Below are 21950 nucleotides of genomic sequence, written 5' to 3'. Positions count from 1 at the left end.
CAAGCAAAAGTACTCAGAGAAGTTTTTTTTTAATTTATTAGCTCCCTTGAATGTTTTATAAAGCTATAATAAGAATAAGACTTGAATAAAATATAATCAATGAAAAAGAATAGAAAGTACAGACATATATGTACCTAAATACAAATTTAGGAGTTGATAAAGGTGACATTTCAACTCTGGTATAAAAAGAGGGATTGCTCAATAAACTGTGTTGGTACAACTGAGTTGATGTCTGGAAAAATAAAAAACTGGACCTGTACCTCACACATAAGGCTAGATTCCAGATGGAATAAATATTAGATGTTAAAAAATAAAACTGTAAAAGTACTAGAAGAAAATGTTGAGAATTTTTGTCATGTGTTCCTGGGCAAGGCTTTTAGAGGTATGACAAAATCCAGATGTCTTCAAGAAGAGATTATTCAGTTCAAACACAGCAATTAAAAATTGTTTTGGCCGGACAACAGACAGCAAGCAAAATGATATGACAAGCATTCAAATAGGAGAACTCTTTGGAGGTTATAGCTAGTTTTCCTAACACATAAAGAATTGCTACACATAACAGGTAAAAGTTAATAATTAAATAGATAATATGGGAAAGTAAGTCACAGGGGAAAAAACCACACATATAGGTGGCTTTGAAACATATAAAAACATCCCTGCAATAGGAGAAATAAAAATTTAAGCTACGCTGAGATCGTTTTTCACTTACTAGTGAGATGAAGATCAAATAGCTTACTGGCACAGAGTATTAGTGTGAGTGGAAAAAATAGTCATTCCCATACATTGCTCATTGGAGTGTAACTTGGCATAAGCTCTACAGAGAATAATTTGGCAGAATCTGTCAAAACAATTCAAATACACAAATGCACCAAGGATGTATACAAAAAATGTATTAGTTACAGACTTGCTTATAATAGCAAAAAGATTGGGAATTACCTAAGTATCTGTCAGTAGGCAAATGATTAAATAAAATATGGAATGCTAATATATTAGAATATTGTATAGCCATAAACAAGAATAAAGAATCTTCTCATGTAGTGATATGAAATATAAAAATATATTGTTAAGAGAAGAAACAAATCAAGGTACACAATAGTGTATATGGTAAGCTACCATTCCACTTTTTAAAGGGCATTTAAAAAGACTGATCCATATATTTATTTGGGTCTATTTATGGTGTCTCTAGAAGAATACAAGAAAACTGTTAATTTTGGTTGCCTCTGGGGAAGTGACCTGGGTGCCTGGGTATAAGAGTAGAAGGTAGCATTTATAACTTCTGAATTTTAAAAACATTTCCTATTCTTAAAAATGTTTTAAGCATCAATCTTTTAAAGAAAATGAATCATAGTTACATAAGATCCCCAAATTAGAATACAATTTAGGTACATATGTAAGTTAAATTGAACTGGGACTTTTTCTCATGAATTTGCCAGTTTTTAATCATGGCTTCATCTCATCAGGGTCTGTCTCTGGGTATGAGAATGTGCATTCTTGAATTTCATCCGAACCCTTCTGGCTTATTTTGAACTAGTCTATCGAGCAGATTCTTTTCCATCTGTATGGGAGACCTCTGTATGGTTTTTTTCCACTTGCCTCTCATTCCTTCTATTTCCTCTTTCTTTCTTCATATTGGTATGGAAAACTTCAAGCTTATTCATAGCTCAAATAGTTTTATTTTGGAATTTTAAACTCCTGCAGCTTCCTTCATAGCTCCCAAATGTTTCATGTCTAGGTCTGTTCCCTGCTTATCCTAGAAAAGGGATTGGGTTGCTTTTGCTCTGCCTCCCAGAACCCGCATTTCCTACACCTGCCATGACAAGAAATCAGACTCTTCTTATTTACCTATGGGTCTTCCTATAACTAGTTGAAGATTTGACTAGGGAAGGATCTACTTCCAAGTTCACATAGTTGTTGGCTGGATTTTTTCCTCACAGGTTGTTGGACTGAGGACCTCAGTTCCTCTCTGGCTGTTGGCCAGAGACCGCACTCAGTTTCTTGCCACATTAGTCCTCTCGGACATGGCAGCTTGCTTCAACAAAGCATGTAAGATGGGGAAGCAGTGATGAGATTTTGCTTGTTTGGAAATCAGTCTTTGAAACCTCATCACAAATATGATACCCATCACTTTTACAGTATTTCATTGGTTTGAACCAAGTCATTCCAGGGGAGAGGATTACACAGAACACTGGGAGGTGGGAGTCAACAGGAGCCATCTTGGAAGTCAGCCCCACACAGTGGCAGTACAGATTGACTCAGTGCTTACCTACACACCTTAATAAGCTGGAGGTACAGAGATGGCAGGTGTGAGGTATTATCAGGGATATGCCAGGAAACCTGTTTCAGTAAAAATTTACTGTCCTTTTTTTATTTGATGCAATCCCTGCTCTTCCTTCATGGAGCCCTATCCCTCATTAACTAACAGGTAGTAATATAGTCAGCTCTCCTTCTTTTTCCTCTTTTTTCTCTGTCCTTTCTCAAACAGAGGTGTTAATAAGTAGCACAGTCTCTGTAAGGAGTCAAAGGAAAATAGGGGAGCAAACGAGCTGAATAATCTATTTCCTTGATCATCAGCCCTTGGATAATTTACATTGACTAAAATGTGATTCTTTTAAAAAAAAAAAAAGTGAGAGCCAAGCAGACCACCTCAGCTCTGCTCAAAGAAACAAAATCATAAGAAAATACAGATATAATAAATTTGCTATTTTTATCGTTACTAAGTCTTTTATTGCATGCCTGGTTGCAAATGAGGCACACTGTTAAATTAGAAGGATGGAATGAAAATCTTATGTCAGTCTTCATTCTAGGCCCAAATAATATGTTATAACCCAGAACTTCCTCTAAGCTTTTATTGTCTAAGTAACATACCCATCAGAAAGAGGAAAATGCTTGAAATTGTTTCTGGACCTTTAATGGTTTTAATCAAATGTGTTCTTCAGATGGAGGCAGCAAAAATCAAGAATATGTTATATTTGTATCCAACCCATATAATTTTTTTAAAAACTTCTTGTAATTTACATAATTACTTCTCAGAGGTCCTTATTTTCCTGTACGTGGGTTATGACAAGAGGAATTAGAGCATTAATTCCTTTCCCCTACAAATCATGGAACTCTCACCCACTTTCTTTCTGTGGGCATAGATGAAAACAGAGACCTAGTGAGTGAAGGGCCTGGACCAGAGCCACATGGCGAAGGAGGGTGCAGGAATTCCAACTCACAAGTTTGGGGCCCAAGGCCTACGCACAGAGGCTGGCTGGCTAACCTAAACAGCACAGATAAGCACTCAACAAAGCTGGTGTTTGCTTTTGCCAGCAAGAAGTTTGTAGAAGGAGAAAACCGGACCTACACAATTCCTCCTTCTTTTATAGCTTCTGATAACTTCTCCTTGATATTTAATGCCTAGAGAACTTGAAATGAGCTCAGACCCTTCCACACCAGGCCCTCCTTTTTCCTCAGACAGGAAGAGTGTCTGCTTACCCTTCCACACACCCTGATCCCACATTAGCTCCCTCTCAGCAAAAGTGTGGCTCCACATTTTGTCCCACAGCCTGATCCCCAGAAGATTTATTATTACTCAAAGGAAGGAAGGAAGGAAGGAAGGAAGGAAGGAAGGAAGGAAGGGTTACCATCAGCCTATTACAAATCCTATAACAACCCATCCCACCCCCAGCCAAACCAAACAAAAAGTGTATTGGAAAACAGTAGGCGCTCTTGCCTGCACATTCAGAAGAAATGTTGTGGAGGATAATCTGTTTTCAGACATCCAACTTGGGCATTGCAGAGGGTGTGATCTCATCTAAATGGTTCTCAATTTAACATGTGACAGGATGGAAATTCAGGAGATTCTTTTCATTTCCCAAAGACATACTTATTCTTTTGGGACACATTCATGGTTTGCTTTTCCATAATCATTTCTGACATATTACTTATCAGACTCCAAGTTCCCTCAAAGAAGGGAATTAAATAGTCAGTCTCCATTAGAAATCCTCTGAACAACCAAACAATTTTAAGAACCTTACTCTAGACTGCACAAAAAGAGACATGCTATAGAATCAGTTCCACAGTTTAAAATATCAAAAGCTCTAATTATTAACATAACTGAATATATGAATAAGACAATGATTACAAATCATTATCTGTATAAAAGAAAATAAATCTATACAAACTTTCACAGAGATAGCATCTTTTACCAACAAAAAAAGACCAATTCTGCTCACATACACACAAACATACATGCACATAGACCCAATCACTCACAGACCTCAAGTGGATTGAACAAAAACTCTCCACAGAAGCTCTGCAACATACTTTTGCACTGGCATCTCTAAATCGAAATTTTGGTTTTCTGAGGATACCACCTAGTGGCTCAGAAATGAGGCATCAACCAAAAAAAATTTGTATCAAAGTAGCACTAAGAAATAGCACTACATCCCCAATATGTTCGAAAGCCTCCAGTCTCTCTTTAACTTCATAACTCTTTTCTACACTAGGAGGAAGTAGATAAAAACTGTAGCCCTGTTCCCACTCTTCTCTTAGTAGCTCCTTTTATAAGACAGGAGTTCCTCCCACACCATGTAAAGTAATCTATAGCAAAGCTGATTGTGAGTCAGCTGTTCTAATACTGCTGGGAGCATTTGTGGAGTCCAGATGAGAAGGGAGTCTCTCTGATGCCATCTCAATGAGGCCAACTAGGCAACACTTATCCTAAAACTGCGACACTGGTGTATTTCTGATCCCCTTATTTTGCTCTTCCTTTTCTTTCTTTCCATAGTATTCACAGATTTCTAATAAACTGGAAGAATGGAAGAATGTGCCACCCCAAAGTATGTAATTTTGGTATAAGGATTATTTTGAGCTGAAGGCAATTTCTGGAAGAAGCAAATGTAAGAAAAGCTCTCTGTCCTCCCACTATTTGCCTCAACAGGGCATAAATTTGTAAAAATATCCTCCCTCCCCTTTCTACCAAGAAGGACAGAAGTTAATCACTAGAGATAACTCTACACTTTTATCAATCCATAGACAGCACCAGAGGAACTTACCTATCAGACTTCACTAACTAGCCTTTATCTTCTATTAGCTACCCCTTATATTTATCTTCTGACAATTGGCTACCCTGAAACTCAAAGTTCTTTTCCTTTGTCTTGTCATTTCCCCAAAAATGCATTGTTCTTTGTTAAGATGCTATAGAAGCCTGAGTTCTAACTATCCCTTTGAGTTACTCATCCCCAAATACTCCCATGTGTACGTGTGATGCACGTGCTCATGAATTTGTTTATTTTTTCTTCTTTTTAATCTGCCTTCTGTCAGTCTAATTTATAAAACCCCACCCAATGAACTTAAGATGGATAGAAGGTAACAATTTTTTTTATGTCCTACAGCTGGATAATGAACTTATATATTAGATTTATTATGTATTGTTTCTCTTTCCAACTAAACCTAAGGCCCACAAGGGCAAGAATCTTGAGGTTTTTTGTTCAGTCATATATTCCAGTGCCTAAAACAGTGCCTGGAGAAGTTGCCATCCAATAAATGCTTGCAGAAGGAGAGATGATTTGCAAATGACTTAACATTTAGCAGAGCTTATCTGTTAGCCTCTTGTTTGAAAGTAAGCCTCATAGTCCTGAGTAAAGAAGTCACAATACTGCTGTGATTCCAACTCACTGCTCATGTCTCTGGAAAAGGATTGTGAACTCTGTGATACATCGAAAACATACCATCTAGGGAGGAATAGGAAAACCATGAGGAAGGAAATGGCTAGTCAGAGAGAGAGGAGTATCAGGTGGAGCTCCCTTATTCCCCTCTTCTCTGGGATGAACTGTCCATACTTTTTATTACCTGACTCTGTTTCCTTTAAGACAAGCCGTTTCATTCAGAGAAAGCTATTTGCAGCAGCAATTACTATTTTCACAAATAATGGTTGGTTTTTTTTTAAAGTAAGACCAAAGAAAAAATGATAGTGGAAGCTTTTTCTCCAACTTCTTTTTTAGATGTTGGGAAGGATAAGAAAGAAATACTAAAAGAAAATGTGAACATGAATCAGGTAATATTCTTTTATGGGTGGAATAACAGAGGGTAGACCTGAATATGCACTTACTGGTTCCTAATTTGTGTATTATTTATAAGGTTTTAAAAACCTGATCATATTTTTCTTCTTCCTATGAAAATAGCAAAGATTTGCAAATATCTCAAATAGAATCCAGCACAAAGTATCCTTGTCCAGTAAAGTGCAAATCACAAAGTAAGTGCATTAGAGTTTGTTGTGGTAATTACTATGCATGAGTGAATAAAGAACATAAAAATAAATAAAGAAAATAAAGAAAAATCTGTAAGAGAACATCAGAAGAGGAGCATATTAAAATAAAGACACTGAGACTCAGTAGAGAAATGTAAGGAGGAGGAAGAGGAGAAAAGAGAAAGGGAAGTAGGAGAAAACACAAAAATGAGAGAGGCAAGTAAAAGGTAGTGTGGAAGACTACACATTCATTCTCCACGTGAAGATAATTCTTAAAAGTTTGAGTGGGGGTAAACAAATAGGGGTGAGCCCAGTAGATTCTCTCAAAGCTCAAAAGCCAAATTCTATGGGAAGAAAAATCATTTGATGTAGATGGTCCGAGGCTTTTTCTTAAGTGCTGACAGCTAACAGCACTCAGCCTGTGATTTATTCAGAGAGCTGGATGCAGCAAAAACACAGATAACATGCATTACACACTGCCCAACACTTACTTTCCAACCACACCCGAGGGCCACCCTCAACCGTTAATATCCCCAGTCACCATTCCCTCTGAGCTGCCTGCTTGGGTTTAGGGCTAGTGGGGTCTAGTACTAGTTAGGAATCTGCTCTTTGAACCTTCATTTGAAGGTAAAAGCCTTGTACTTCATGACTAACTGTGCACAAAGGTGCTCAGCTCCGGTGCTGGCTTTCCAGCCAGGAAACAACTTTCTTTCTTTTTTTAAAAAAGATTTTATTTATTTATTTGACAGAGAGAGAGAGAGAAAGAGAGAAGGAACACAAGCAGGGGGAGTGGGAGAAGCAGGTACCCCACTGAGCAGGGATCCCTATATGGGGCTTGATCCCAGGACTCTGGGATCATGACCTGAGCTGAAGGCAGATGCTTAATGACTGAGCCACCCAGACACCCCCAGAAAACAACTTTCCTTTTGAAACCAGAGGGCGGTCTGAGTCCTGGGAGAGTGAGGGTGACCTACTCAGTCACTACACAGTGCTCAATTCTCAGTAGTTTCCTTTAGTCTTCCTATCAGAAGGAGTGTCAGAAAATGTGCAGAAAATTGAAAACAGTCCTTATATACCTTAGATGAGCTAATTTCTTCCTCTATTCTAAAACCGACTCATTTTATGTTCATTTCTTTTCCTTTGTTGAAAAGCAAAAACAAACAGAACACCCTACCCTCATTTGTAGGCACTTTCAAATGAGAGACCAAAGAGTTTATTTTTCTTCTCTCAGAAATACATCATGGGTGTGAATAAATCTAAGCTCGGATCTGACCTTTATCTTTACAATATAACACGAGCACAATAATAATTTATAGGGCTCAGTCCTAAGTGTGACATTTCAATGAGCCTGGTAAATATCATTACCTAAAGCAAGCAGCCCACCAGGATACAGACTGAGAGGCAGGTGGGTGAGGGCATTTTCCAGAGAGGAATCATTAATATGATGATAAATATGGTCCTGAAATCAGCAAAGATTTCACTCATCAGAGCTATGTCGGTTTAAAATTGACAGGTAAAAACAAAACCGAAGAGGGGGAAAGGCTTTCATTTAGTTGAAGAATAACAACAACGACAACAAATCCCTAGCCCTTGCTATGTAGGTTGATGGACCGCTGGACATTGGATGCATGAATAATTGCTCAGGTCTTCGTTTTCTCTCTGTGCTTGGAGAGGGAAGGTCAAGGAGGTCACACATGCTATGAATGGATCAGAATCTCTCAGGGGATTGGGGTTAGGAAAGGAAGAAACTCAGGAGGAAGAAACAAGGAAACGGACTGGTAGTTCTGCCTGTCTTCAAAGCCCAACCAACACGTAAATCATGAAAGGTCTTTGGCATCCAATCTCACTCTACTCTGGGAAGGCAAAGCTATCAAATATCCTTTCTTCCTACCTTCCCAAATTCCCAAATCCTTCTTACACCTGACCTTTCTAGACAACATATCTTGTCACATGACTGCAGGATTTCAGGAGCCTCTTTATTGGCAGGTTATTCTGGGGTGTTTTCGATCCTCCCCTTCTCTGATAATGGAAGCCTCTAGACTTGTGAGAGACCAGTTGATGCCCCTCTGCCTGGATGTTGCCCATCAGAGTCTTTTTCGTGCAGAAGAAAGTGTGGACACCTTCCAGCTAGCAGGGAATAACAGTGTTATAATATATATGCTTCTTCCATGTTTGCCTATTTGCATCCTATTTCAAGACGCACATTGTCACTCCCACACTTCCCATTTCTTGTCAGTTTATCCTGTCCCCAGTGTAGAATGGCATTTCTCCCTGTAGCACATCAAAGTGATGTACAGAAAGCAATTTCTCAAAAAATTAAAAACAAATGCTAAAACAACAACCCACAATATGTTCTGCTAGAATTTTGTGCTTTAATAGGGAAATCACTCTTCCAGGGATGAAAGCCATCCTCGTGTTGCAGAGAAACCCCCCTGGTTCAGAGGTTTCTACTCTAAGCAAGCTCTCCTCCCCGCCCCACTACAATTTTCAATCTCAGACTTTGGTTGGCTTCATCATTATCTTGACAGAATTCTCCTTTGTATGGGAAGGGAAAGTTTGGTTTTTGTGAAATACGTTTCTACCCTTGTCTTGCCCATAACCAACAGATTAAATACACACACATATCACTTGCTGAGCGTTCCAGCTGTTTAGATTTTCACCCAAACATGTGAATAAAAACCGCAGGCAAAACAAGTACTGTCTCTCATACCTTTTATGGATTAACAAATAGCCCTTACCCTGCTGATGCCCGTTCTTAATTGGATTGTGCTGTGAGGAGCAATTAAGCCTAAATGGCCACTTGCTGAGAGCTGGAGAAAGAAATGCCACAGCTTGAGGCATCTGCATTCTCCAAATAGAGCACATATGCTTTATTTTGGTGCCCATTAAAAAAAAAAAAAAAAGATTTACTTTTCAGTCCCTTTAAAAGTGAAAAGGGACCATTGTTTCATCCAGTAGGTAGAAATTGTTCAAGAAAATTTTTTAGGGATAAAATAATTCTTGCAACTTTTGTGCAAATAGAAGATGTGGGGATGAAAGAGCTTTGTTCTTCCATGAAAGAGGGCAGGAACTAACTGCAAGCGAGGCCTTTTCTCTCTCTCCACTCCATGGCGGGTCTCCATTGCATGTGCTGAGGACAGATTGGAATGGAGAAAGTGAGACCGACAATGAGATAATCCCCGGGACACTAACAGACCAGCATCTGAATGGCATGGAATGGAGGAAGAGAAGTTTTATTAGAATTTTCAGAGGCCTTCTTTTTTATGTGTTTTTGCTCTTGAAAATGGAGGAGAAGGGTGCCTGGGTGGCTCAGTGGGTTAAGCCTCTGCCTTCGGCTCAGGTTGTGATCTCAGGATCTTGGGATCCAGCCCCGCATCAGGCTCTCTGCTCAGCAGGGAGCCTGCTTCCCCCTCTCTCTCTGCCTGCCTCTCTGCCTACTTGTGATCTCTCTTTCTGTCAAATAAATAAATAAAATATTTTTTAAAAAGAAAAGAAAAGAAAATGGAAGAGAGCAAAATAAGGAGGTTAAGAAACGACTGGTCTGCCCCTTTCAGCCCAGAAAAGTTATTTCAAGAAGCCCCAAAATGTTGTTCTACTATGCAGACACATGCCTTGTTGGCCTTGGTTACTGATTTTTGTGTCATTTTATTTTAGTCCTGACAAGGGACTTTTCTCCTGAGTCACGTGGAAAACCTCTGAAAAGGTTTTGTTATTGTTTGCTGTTGCTTTTCTTGTGGGAAAGAAGAGAAAATCCATTGTTTTTGTAAACATTATATTCATAATTATTGAAAAATAAACTTCAAAGGATTAAGGGAAAGAAAGAAGAGAAAAATATCACTCCAAATCCCACTACCCAGAAATACCAGTCATCACTCATACTGTGAACACCATTCCAAACATCTCTGTACGGACATATACAGATAGAAGAAATAGAGATAATCTGATAAAACCAGAATCATGGTCTAAGAGCTATATATTTTTAAGTATTCAGTTTTATTTCACTTCATTTTTAACAACCACAACAAAACTGTGGTAAGATTGGATAAATTATTGAATTTTAGAAAAACTTTCTGTTCAACACATATTTTAATTTTTAAAATACATCTTTTTGTTGTTGAGGGGCTGCCCTGTGCATTGTAGGTGTTGAGTGGGAAACTTTTCCTCTACTCACTTAGGTTCAGGTGTTTGGGAGCCTACACATTAACTGAAAAGAGATCAATAGGAGAAGAGTTTGTATTTATTTACAAAGGTACTTGGGAGCACTAGTAATGAGTAATTCGCTGAAGGGCCAGAGGTAAGGGTTTTTAAAAGAACTCAACAAAAAGGCAGAGGGGCGCTGGGCATCAATGGAAAAGTATAGAAGAATCTCTTGGGCTTTTCTGATGCTTGTGGACAGCTGAGTTTAAACTTCCTGGTGCTAAGTATCAGTCTTCTCCCAAATGGGAAACTCCTTGGGAGTGGGGATCTCTGGCAGCTCTATTTTCAGGAACTCTGCTTCAGGGTAGGTGATGTTTCTTTTTGTGGCTGTTGATTGTTCAGATGGTTTCAACTGAAAGTAATTTTGAAATCACTTCGGTGAGCTATTAATCCTTTCCTGGATTTTAGCTGCATCCCTGGCCTTTACCCACTAGACACCAGTAGAAACATCCTCCTTTCCCAGTGGGAGACCAAAAATGTCTCCAGGCTGGGCCAAATGCCCCTGGAAAAGTGGGTAAAAATCACCTCTAAGTGAGAACAATTACTCTTAGGTTTAAAAAAAAAAAATAGAATTAAGGGGGAAAAACACTGATAGATCGAAAGCATAATTTTTAACCATGCAATTCAATTTTGTTACTCCTTGCCATGAAAGATTTTTAAAAAACGGCAGTTTCTGCCACATTTCCTCCTTCCTCCTCCTGATATCAGTTAGCCTTGATTTTTCTGTTTTCAAAATTTAAAACACATTTCATTCGGTAACTATAATTCTGACAATTAATAAGTTATTAAAATAAATCCACATTTATCCCATGTCCTGTACCACAGCTTATCCATTCTTTCCTGAGTTCATGAAGCAGATGTACAAAAGGAATCCTCCAGAACTGGAGATAAGCCCCTGAATTGTACATAGATATAAAGTTCCCCCACATTCTAGAGACAAGTACCAAGGAATCCCAGACACACTCTCCAGAACTTTCAAGATGCATGGCAGTTGCAACCCTGCTATCACCTCCCACTCCAGCCTACACATGCAGAAGATAATAACTCAGGGAAGATTGTGGGGGGTCAGTAAGAAAGGTTGTACTGTGCTCTTCCTCCTCTGTACTCCCCAAGAAATATGCATAGCAAGCCAAAACAAGGGACAGTATAAGAATCACAGGTAGAGATTTGGGGTACCTGAAAAAAAAATCTGAGAGGGGTCACGCATTCCTCTTTGGGCAATTGCATACTTGCTGATTATCTACTCTGTGCATAGCTGAGATGGACAAAAACAAAAACAGAAAAAGCCTGGATAAAGAAAGAAAAGCAAGAGTGCAGTGTTGGTGCAGCAACCTGTACTCTAGATATTTCATGACCAGGTGCATGAGTTTCCTGAGGGTGGGGTGCCCACAAGCTTGCCAGGTTGAGCTGTCTTGTTGGTATGCTGTCTAAAGAGAGCCTGCTAGGTGAGAGAATCTCAGCAGGGAGACAGATGGTGGAGTAGACTGTGGCAGGTAGGAGCTGCATTGGAGTCAAAGAGGTCCTACCAAAGCACCAGTTGCTTGTCTGGGAAGAAAGAGGTCCTGGAAGGGCCACAAAGAACTCAAACATGCACCTCTTGAGAACACGGGGATGTGGACTTCTTGTCAGGCAGAGTGAATGAGAAGCAATAACACTCTAAAATACACCCAAAGCCACCACCTAGTGCTCTTCACCCCTTTTTATCCATCTCTCCTTTCCCCACAGTGTGCCAGAGGAGAAAAGGACTCAAAAAAAAAGGGAGGGTATGAGGAAGGGAGACAAGGGAAGGCAGAGAGAGGAAAGGACATCTGTGTAGGGGAGGAAAAATCTTTGTTCCTCCATCGTCTTGGGTTTTGTGGTTGGAATCCACAAATAAAACTGATCAAAGACAATTTAAGCAGAGAAAAACCATTTTTTAATTATGTACTATACATAGAAATCTACGAAGCAAAATGCGGCTCAAGGAGGCGGCCAGATGATTGAGCCTTACATACTGTCTTAGGCTAAACAAAAGATAAGGGGTTTGGAGCATCTGTAGTGGGGAGGAGTGACAGGAGCCTAACCAAGGTGCAGGAGTGCAAGAGCAGCTGGCTCAAGGGGTCCCAAACAGACCAGGTTCAGCCATTCTCCGCTGATAAAATCCAGAAGCAGAGAAATGAGTGGTGGTGAAATAAGAAAGGAATTTATTTCAGTGAAGCTATCGCCTGGACGACAGCCGACTAATGTCTCCAAGACAGTTTCTCAAGTGAGAATACCTGAGAATACCTGGGTTCATACTACGGGTGGGCAGTAAAGGTCAGGTTGATCATTGTCTTGGGGTCAATCACATGGGGTCTTGCTGTAGTCAGGGCAGTCCCTGTTGCTTGAGGGCTCCCATCACGGGATGCTTTGGCCTCCTTGCCAGCAGGGTCTTTTGCCTGAGTTAAGAGATAAGCTGAAAAGAAGAACCTAATCAATTAGAATGTACAGACTGAGGTCAAAATGGGGGGAGTTGAGGTCCTCTTTCAGGAGGAAATGTATGATTAATAAGGTTTGTCTTGTTATGCAGAAAAGACCGGTGATAAGAGCTGTCTCTGGGAGTAGCTCTTTTCCTGGTATAAAGCCATCTTTACAAATGGAAATTTCCTTTATAAGTATGAATGTATTTTACCAAAGGGAAAATTCGTGCTCTGTTTTGAGGCAGCTAAGGGGAAGTAAAGAGCTTTTCCTAGTGTATTGGTATTGGCATAATTCCTATGCCAAAGAGGCATATTTGGGGGTGGCGTATTCTGGTACCCCTCATCTGGCACAGGCGCGCAACCTTAGAGTGAAAAGAAAATAAGAGTTAAATTGAATATGAGATATAGAAGTTTCGTTGGAGTCTGAATACTTGAAATTACTGGAAAAGTGATGAGATCAAGCTAAGATATTGTTCTAAGAACAAGAAAGGAAGATTTGACTGGGACAGTTTGAAGACTGGAGAATGTAAATAAAAATTTTCAATTTGGATATTTCAAGATCAACCCTATTCATTAAACTGATTACATTTGTTTTGAATCCTCTCTTGGTCGATTGGATTTCTTTTTTTAGGACTCCTATTTATTGTATTGCTTAAGTACTTAACATTATTGAGAATATCTATGGCCTTTAGACTTGAACTTGCAGTTAATAAACGACTTAGTGACACACTTTCTTTTATTCAAACTTGGTTGGCATTCCTTCACCATCTTTTGGCATCAAGCATTGCTATGAAGAAGTCTGAAGTCAGGCAGACATTCCCCTTATTTGTGACTTCATTTCTTTTCTTCATGTCCATATAAATCTTTATTTACCTCATACTCAATGACTTTTTAAGGATATGGCTCGGTGTTGACTATACTGTGCCAAACTTTACTGGATCATGCTGTTACCCTTTAGTGTGCTGATTCCGCTCTAAATGACAGAAACTCTTTTCTTTTATCTTACTGAAATCATTTCTGTTCCATCTGTTCTGTTCTCTTTCTCAGAAATGTCAATTAATATATACTGGATCTCCTTTGTTTTTCTTCCATATCCAGTATCTTGTCTATAATCTCTTTTTTTATGCCATTGGTTTTTTTTTTTTTTTTTTTTTTCTGTTTTTTTCTGGGTGATGTTGTCAAACCTGCCACTATATCTATGACTGTTTTCAGTCACATTTGTTCTTTCTGTGTTGTTTTTCATCGTTTTTTTCTTTTTTTTTTTAAGGTTAAGGTGATTTTACTTATTTTTTTTTTTTAAGATTTTCTTTCTTTATTTATTTGTCTGAGTGAGAGCACAAGCAGGGGGAGCAGCAGGCAGAGGGAGAAACAGGCTCCTGCTGACCAAGGAGCCCAATGCATACTTGATTCCAGAACCCCTGGATCATGATTAACCAACTGAACCACCCATGCATCCCTTTTTCATCATTTCTGTTGCCTCTCCAGGAATCCCTTTTTCATCATTTTCTGTTGCCTTTCCATCTTTCTCTGAACCTTTCTATTGCTTCTTTGAAATCTTTTTCTCTGACTTTACTTTTTGTCATAGAAAACATCTTTAAGATCCCAGGAACAATTCCTCTAGACCCTTTCTCCAGTTCTATAAGCAGCTCTTCTTGCAGAATATTTTACATCAACTTTCTAAAAATTACTTCTCCAATTTCTAATCCACTCTCATTATTAGTAATAGTAGTATTAGCATTAGTATTAGTATGAGTATGAGTATTAGTGTGAGTATTAGTATTAGTATTAGTATTTTTATTACAGGGTCTATCCATAGGGCCCCATTCTGATTATTACTCATTTTAATCTTTGAATGGCTTGCTGGTTCTGTATGAAAATATTATATGCGATTTTGTGGAGAAAATGTATACAAATCACACATTCACACCAAATCCTCATTTCCAGTGCTTTGGGGGCACTTCTCCCGTCAGCTTTAGGTAGACAGGAACTTCCATTGCACATTGCTCTCTTCTTTACTTTACCTTTGAGATCGTCCCTCAACCTGGAGTTTAGAGCATTTGTGGAAGGTCTTTAAAGAGAAGACTGTATTTGTGGGTGCCTGAAAGTCAAGGCATATATAACAGGAGAAGAATGAAGGCAATGGAAATAATTATAATGGCCCATGAGTTTCAGCACCTCCTCCCCACTCCTAACAGATCTCAACAACACAAAGCTTTCTTTATTCAGTTTTAGCTCCTCTTTTCTAGGAGTAAAAAAAGTGTGAAATCAGAGTTACCTTGAGAAATTTTATGTGCAGACAGTATTCTCTCCACATGTCTGAGTGTCTGAGCTCAGAGGAGTGAGAGCAATATCCGTGTCCCAGGTCTATAAGATAAGCACACTACGGGACACCTGGGTGGCTAAGTCAGGGGATTAATTCTTGATTTTGGCTCAGGTCATGATCTCAGAGTCGTGGGAACAAACCTTGTGTTGGGTTCCACTCTGGGTAGAGCCTGTTTTGGATTCTCTCTCTCCCTCTCCTCCTCCCCCACTGTGTGCACATGCTCTCTCTCTAATAAAATCTTAAAAAAAAAAAAAAAAGATAGCCATACTAGACCGCTCTGCATACTGCATTATGGGCATGTTGTTGCTGAACAGTGGCTATCAAAGTTCAAAGCACTCCCCAACTGTCCCTCTCTACTTATACCCTGACTTTCTTTCATTTGTAAGCTATTGACTAGGTAGAATTTTTCCGTAGCCAGTTTGTACTGCCTACAGTTATACTCCAGAAAGGTTAAGGGACATGGAGGAAAAAGGATTATATGCCCTGCTTTTCATGGTTAGTTTTTCACTTCATTAATGCATTGAAATTGTAGGGGGTGAAGGTAATATTGTAACTTTCTCACTAGAAATAAAACATTTGACTTATTGAATGGCACTTCCCATTAACATAAAAGAATTCCTAGAAGGCTAAGTGCATAGGGATGAAGACCATTGAGTGCAGCCCTTTGACTTACCAATAAGCAGAGCAAAAGTAAGAACCTAGACCAACTGATCCCCAGGCAGGTATCTTCTACTATTTCAGATGCTACTCCACCCTGCAGAAAATACGAATAGAAAAAGGGAACAAGATACCATCATTTTTAAAAAATAGGAAAACATGTTCACAGAGAAGCCCCACACAGTTCTTACTAAGGGAAAGCTCATTCCAATGCAGTGTGCTTCCATCGGGTGTATTCTGTAAGAGTTTTGGGGTTTTTTTGTTTTGTTTTTTGCTTACATTTAAAATTGAAATTGATGATAAATTTTGGTTTAATATGAGAGAATATAAAGGGTAACTTTGTCTTGTCCAGATTCACTGACCCTTTCCCCTCAAATTCTCTCCATGAACTCTTAGTTAAGAATCCTAGTGAACTTTTAAAACCACCAGTTTCAATTCGGAATGCTGGGAATGTATCTTCTGGCTGAAACATGCTGTCAGAGATTTCTCAGGTAGCTGGGGCAAGAGTTAATCGCTCTTGGAAGAAGTAAGGAGAGTTTGACTGGACTTCCCAGGAGGCCAGAGGTGGGCTTTCTAGAAGTGGAGTTTCTAAGGCAAGAACTAGGAATTGAAAGATTGCGGCAGCAGCAGTGGCCCAAAGAGCAAAGAAAGATCCTGGAATTGCAGGAAGTCCAGGTGATAAGATTCCTTCTGTTCCTACTTCCTCCCCTTTTTTCTCTTTTTCCCTTGTATTAAAAAGTAGAGAATAGCAAAGTCCTTTTGGAATCAGTCAAAAGAAATGGCATGAAACACCGACAATAATTTGATTAGAGTTTTGTATTGTAGTAAAATTTAGTTAGAAAATACTACCATGTGATTGAAATGTCATCAATGAGGCAATGAGGATGAATGGAGATAGCACAAGACACAACAAAGATCACATTTTCTAATAAGACTGACACACATCAGAGATCTTACCGAGCTCCAAGCTTTACTAACAGTTTCAAAGATAAAAGTAATGAAGAGGTACAGGTACAAGTACAAGTGGGAGGGGTCCAGAATCCCCATCAACACTCCCTGGGTCTTTATCTACCTGTGTCAGAGGTGTTCTGGCCCAAGATAATAGATGAAGTCACTGAGAAACATATGCAGCCACCTTCCTTACCCAGAAGCAGGTGCTTAGTTCTGGAAACATCTGAAACATCTCCATTTTATACTCAGATATTTACATCATATAAATTATGATATATGATTAAATTATATTATATCATTTACATGACGTTTTCCAGAGACCTCTGCCCTATAAATCCATAGATTCCAGATTTGTTTACCTAAGAAATTCTAGACAGCAAAGTACTTTCGGCTTAAAGGATTATTCCATGGCTAAGGACTCTCCTGCCAACAAAAATCATTTCATTCGTCGGGAGAACTCTCATTAGTGCGCTTACAAGATTAGGCTAGTTTACTTGCCACCTTTCTTTCTTTCTTTCTTTCTTTTTAATTTTATTTATTTATTTGACAGAGAGATCACAAGTAGGCAGAGAGGCTGGCAGAGGGAGAGAGGGAAGCAGGCTCCCCACTGAGCAGAGAGCCCGATGCGGGGCTCGATCCCAGGACCCTGAGATCATGACCTGAGCCGAAGGCAGAGGCTTAACCCACTGAGCCACCCAGGCGCCCCTACTTGCCATCTTTCTTATTTAGGAAAGCACACCTCCTCTTCCCCAGTAAATGGAGAGAGTGGACCACAGACCTGCTGCTCCAGAATACATTATCCTAGATCCAGGTACTCTTTGGAACCATAAACGTTTATACTGACAGAGAATAGGACTTCTGATATATTCATCAATGAGAAGAGCATAAGCTCAGTATTTCCATCATCACCTCAACTATGCAGAAATCTTACAGAACAACTACAAGATATAGTTACTATCAAAAAACTAAAAAGATTTTAGTGCAATGATTATTTCTGGGTCCACAGGTTATGGATGATTATTTTGTCTTCTGTATTTTCAGTGTTTTCCACAAGAATTTTGTATTACTTTCATCAACTGTTTTTTTTGGGGGGGGGGGTTTGTACTTTAAGTTGAAGCATGAGGGAATGCAAGTAGCACACTGGACAGAGCATAGAATTTGAAAGTAAACTGATCTGGATTCCAACTCTGGCTTAACTGCTTGCTGTTATGAGATCTTGGGCAAATCCACCTGTTTCTTTGGTTGTAAAGTGAGAAGCATAACACTCACCCTCAGGGTTGTTGTAATTATAAGTAGATATATCAACCATAATATTATGCACTCCCTTAGACACCTTCTGCCTGCTAGCCTCCTGTGGAGAGCCAAGCAATCACTAGCTCTGGGAGGGCCTCCTCTTCAACTACCTCTACAACGATTGGGCCAACCAGCCATATGCCCAAAGTTGCTCACTCTTCCTGCCATTTCCAGAACTGAATGAAACAAAACACAAGGTCTGGGATCTTGCATTCTGGCAGCTGCTGAAGGGTGCAGAAATTAACTCTTCATTGGACAAACATTAACCAGTGGAAAAAGAGGTAGGAAGGATCTGGGAAAATTCATCACCCCACCTTCTGCTCTCCAATCAACTGCTTTGAGGCATGGTTTTTCTATAGTCTTTCCAGAAAAGCCCCAGTAGTTTTGCCAACACACCTGCTAAGTAGCCTACCTGATCTTTCTGTGCTCCTTTCACAGCACTAGTCAGTGCATAACTTTGCATTACTTCCCATCTTGTCTTGCCTTGACTTTGTCTTCACTTTTGCTGCTCTGGGTTTTTACCTCAAAATAAATTATTAGTACTTTATTCCCTCCCTAGACTCTGTTCTGCTTTCTGGGAAACCTGAATCTAAGACAGCAGATAATTTAAATAAGGTACTCAGCATATAACAAACCCTTAAAAAACACTGTGTGTATAAACATGTGAGGAGTGTGGGTGGGTGTGTGTGCCTGAGCACACACACACACTGGATAATACATGAGATATTTTTGTTGTATTTTTTAGGTCTTTAAAATGCCACTGTGCAATAAAATATTTTTTGTTCTCATTCCCATCTCCTGTCCCATTCCTTCCTGTAAACAAGTAGAAACCCAACATACTCATTTTAGCCAACAATGAGATTGCCTTCGTGCTATGAATTATTATTAAAAAATATAAATTACGTGCCCAATGTATAAGGGAGTCAGGAGAATATCATGGCTAAAAGTGCAGACTTTAACGTGAAATTGGACTTGGATTGGAATTCTAATCCTATATGATCTGAAGACTCTCTCCTCATCTGAAAACTAATGAACTAAATATCTTCTTACAGTTTGGGATTATATAATGACTATAGAGTTCTTAGCACAGAATCTGTACATAAGTTAGATTATTATTACTGCTTTATTAGAATGATTGTAAAAATGTCATTTATAACGTATATTCTGAATCAAGCCATAGCCACATTTAAAAATGTGTTAACGAAATGTAGGATTTAGAATGAAAGTGGAGAGTAATGCAGTCATGTGTTAATTATGTTCTAATGCTGTGTATAATCCAGGGAGGATCCAAAGTCCTGAGGCACGTGTCAGAACTGTCATTAATCAGAGGTATGGCTTGCTGGTCGATCGGCAACACCAAACATGGCGAGAAGAAGGGTGGCAAGGAGAGGCAGGACAAGGCAGCCTGGGACCAACTTCAACCCAGAACTATACCTGGTCCTCTGAAAATGCTGGGAAGCCTGGTAGATGGAGGAAAATCCATCACTCTCCCCTGAGATCTCAGGGACCCAACCAAGTCAGCTGGGGTCCCAGTTCTAGTTTTTGAATTGCAGTGTCAGATGGGGAAATGGAGATAGCAACCCACTCTTTTTTTTTAAATTAACATATAATGTATTATTTGTTTCAGGGGTACAGGTCTGTAAGTCAACAGTCTTACACAGTTCACAGCACTTTACATAGCACATACCATCCCCAATGTCCATCACCACCCATCCTATCCCTCCTACCCTTCTCTCCTCCAGCAACCCTCAGTTTGTTTCCTGAGATTAAGTCTCTTATGGTTTGTCTCCCTCTCTGGTTTCATCTTGTTTCATTTTTCCCTACCTTCCCCACACGAACCCCCACCCTGCCTCTCAAATTCCTCATATCAGAGAGATCATATGATAACTGTCTGTCTCTGATTGACTTACTTCACTTAGCATAATAACCTCTAGTTCCATCCACGTCATTGCAAATGGCAAGATAACGGGTTTTTTATGGCAGCATAGTATTCCAGTGTGTGTGTATACACACACACACACACACACACACACCCCACATCTTCTTTATCCATTCATCTGTTGATGGACGTCTGGGCTCTTTCCATAGTTTGGCTATTGTGAACATTGGTTCTGTGAACATCGGGTGCATGTGCCCCTTTGGATCACAACATTTGAATGTTTAGGGTAAATACCCAGTAGTGCAATTGCTGGGTCATAGGGTAGCTCTATTTTCAACTTTTTGAGGAACCGCCATACTGTTTTCCAGAGTGTCTGCACCAGCTTGCATCCCCATCAACAGTGTCGGAGGATTCCCCTTTCTCCGCATCCTTGCCAACACCTGTCATTTCCTGAATGGTTAATTTTAGCCATTCTGACTGGTGTGAGGTGGTATCTAATTGTGGTTTTGATTTGTATTTCCCTGATGCCTAGTGATGTTAAGCATTTTTTCATGTGTCTGTTGGCCATTTGGATGTCTTCTTTGCAGAAATGTTTATTCATGTCTTCTGCCCATTTCTTGTTTGGATTATTTTTTCTTTGGGTGTTGAGTTTGATAAGTACTTTATAGATTTTGGATACTTGCCTTTTATCTGATATGTCATTTGCAAATATCTTCTCCCATTCACAACACACTCTTTAGGAGAAGCCACCATTCCAGAGCTTGGGGGTGCTCAATTATGCCTCTCTAGCCTGCCTACCAGTCTGCATGTCTCAAGCAGTACATCACATCAGAGATCCTAGTGATCTGGGCTGCTAAGATATCTTCCTGACTTGTCTGGATTAACTCAGGATAGGGCTGAATTTAGAGCTGAAAGGCATGTAGTGATTCAGGTCTGAGAACCGAGAGCCATGGAAGGTGATGGATAGAGAGAGAGAGAGAGAAGCCAGGAGAGAGAAGCCAGAGCAGCTATTGAAAAGTGTGGAGAAGGCCAGAGGCCACAGCATACCAATGCCCACTTCATCCTAGGAAGCCTTGTGTACCTCATGTCGTGAGCAAGATGAGAGCAGATTGAGCAGATCTAAGCAACACACTCTGAGCTTGGCCTCCAAGGTCCTTGGGTCCTTACCCATGTGAGGGCCAACTTTCTGCAGGGACATTTTAAAAGCAAATATTTACTGAATTCTTGTCCAAAATAAATCTCTTGAGAAACTGTGCCTTAGACTACCTGCCCCCCCTGCTTTTTAAAGCAAAGATTCTCTGGGATTCCTTATCTTTTTCATACAGAAGCAGTGTACCATGAAACAAAACTTCAGCCTCCCTTGCACTCCCAACAAATACTTCAAAACTCAGTATCATTTGCATCTTTTCACATCAGGATATCATCCATCTCATGGCTTAACATGATGAGATGATGCTGGAGGACATTATTATTTTATGTTTCTATTCTGAGAAAGATGTCTCTCTTCAACTTAACTACTAGCTGACAAAAATAATGTTGAACATCTGCAAGAGATAAAACAACTTGAATCCAATTTCCTTTCACATAGATTAAGAGCCCCATTCTCCTGTCACTGATGTAGCATATAACTCAATTTTTTGCAATATTTAAATGAGAGGCTAGTTTTTCAGGTCTGTCATGTGGATGACATAAATTTTTTATTTTGTCCCTTCCACTGATGTAGCGGATATATGAGACCTTGTCAGAATGTGGCAGCTCAGAAAAGAAAAGGGGAATCACACACTAAAAGACAGAAAGACTAATAAAAGGAAGAGGCTGTAAAAAAATTTCTTCTTTTAAGAATACAAATAAGTCATACAATGAGATATGTTCTTTCAGGAAATGTACATTTAGAATGGAGCATGAGTCACCTGTATGGATCAAAGAGAATATGGCCTACAATTCGTAATTAATTTGATAGCCAAGATACTTAAGCAGAGAGGT

The sequence above is a fragment of the Martes martes genome (genome assembly GCF_963455335.1).
Source record: "Martes martes genome assembly, chromosome: 5".
In the NCBI taxonomy this organism is placed as follows: domain Eukaryota; kingdom Metazoa; phylum Chordata; class Mammalia; order Carnivora; family Mustelidae; genus Martes; species Martes martes.
Note: the sequence above shows the minus strand (reverse complement) of the source record.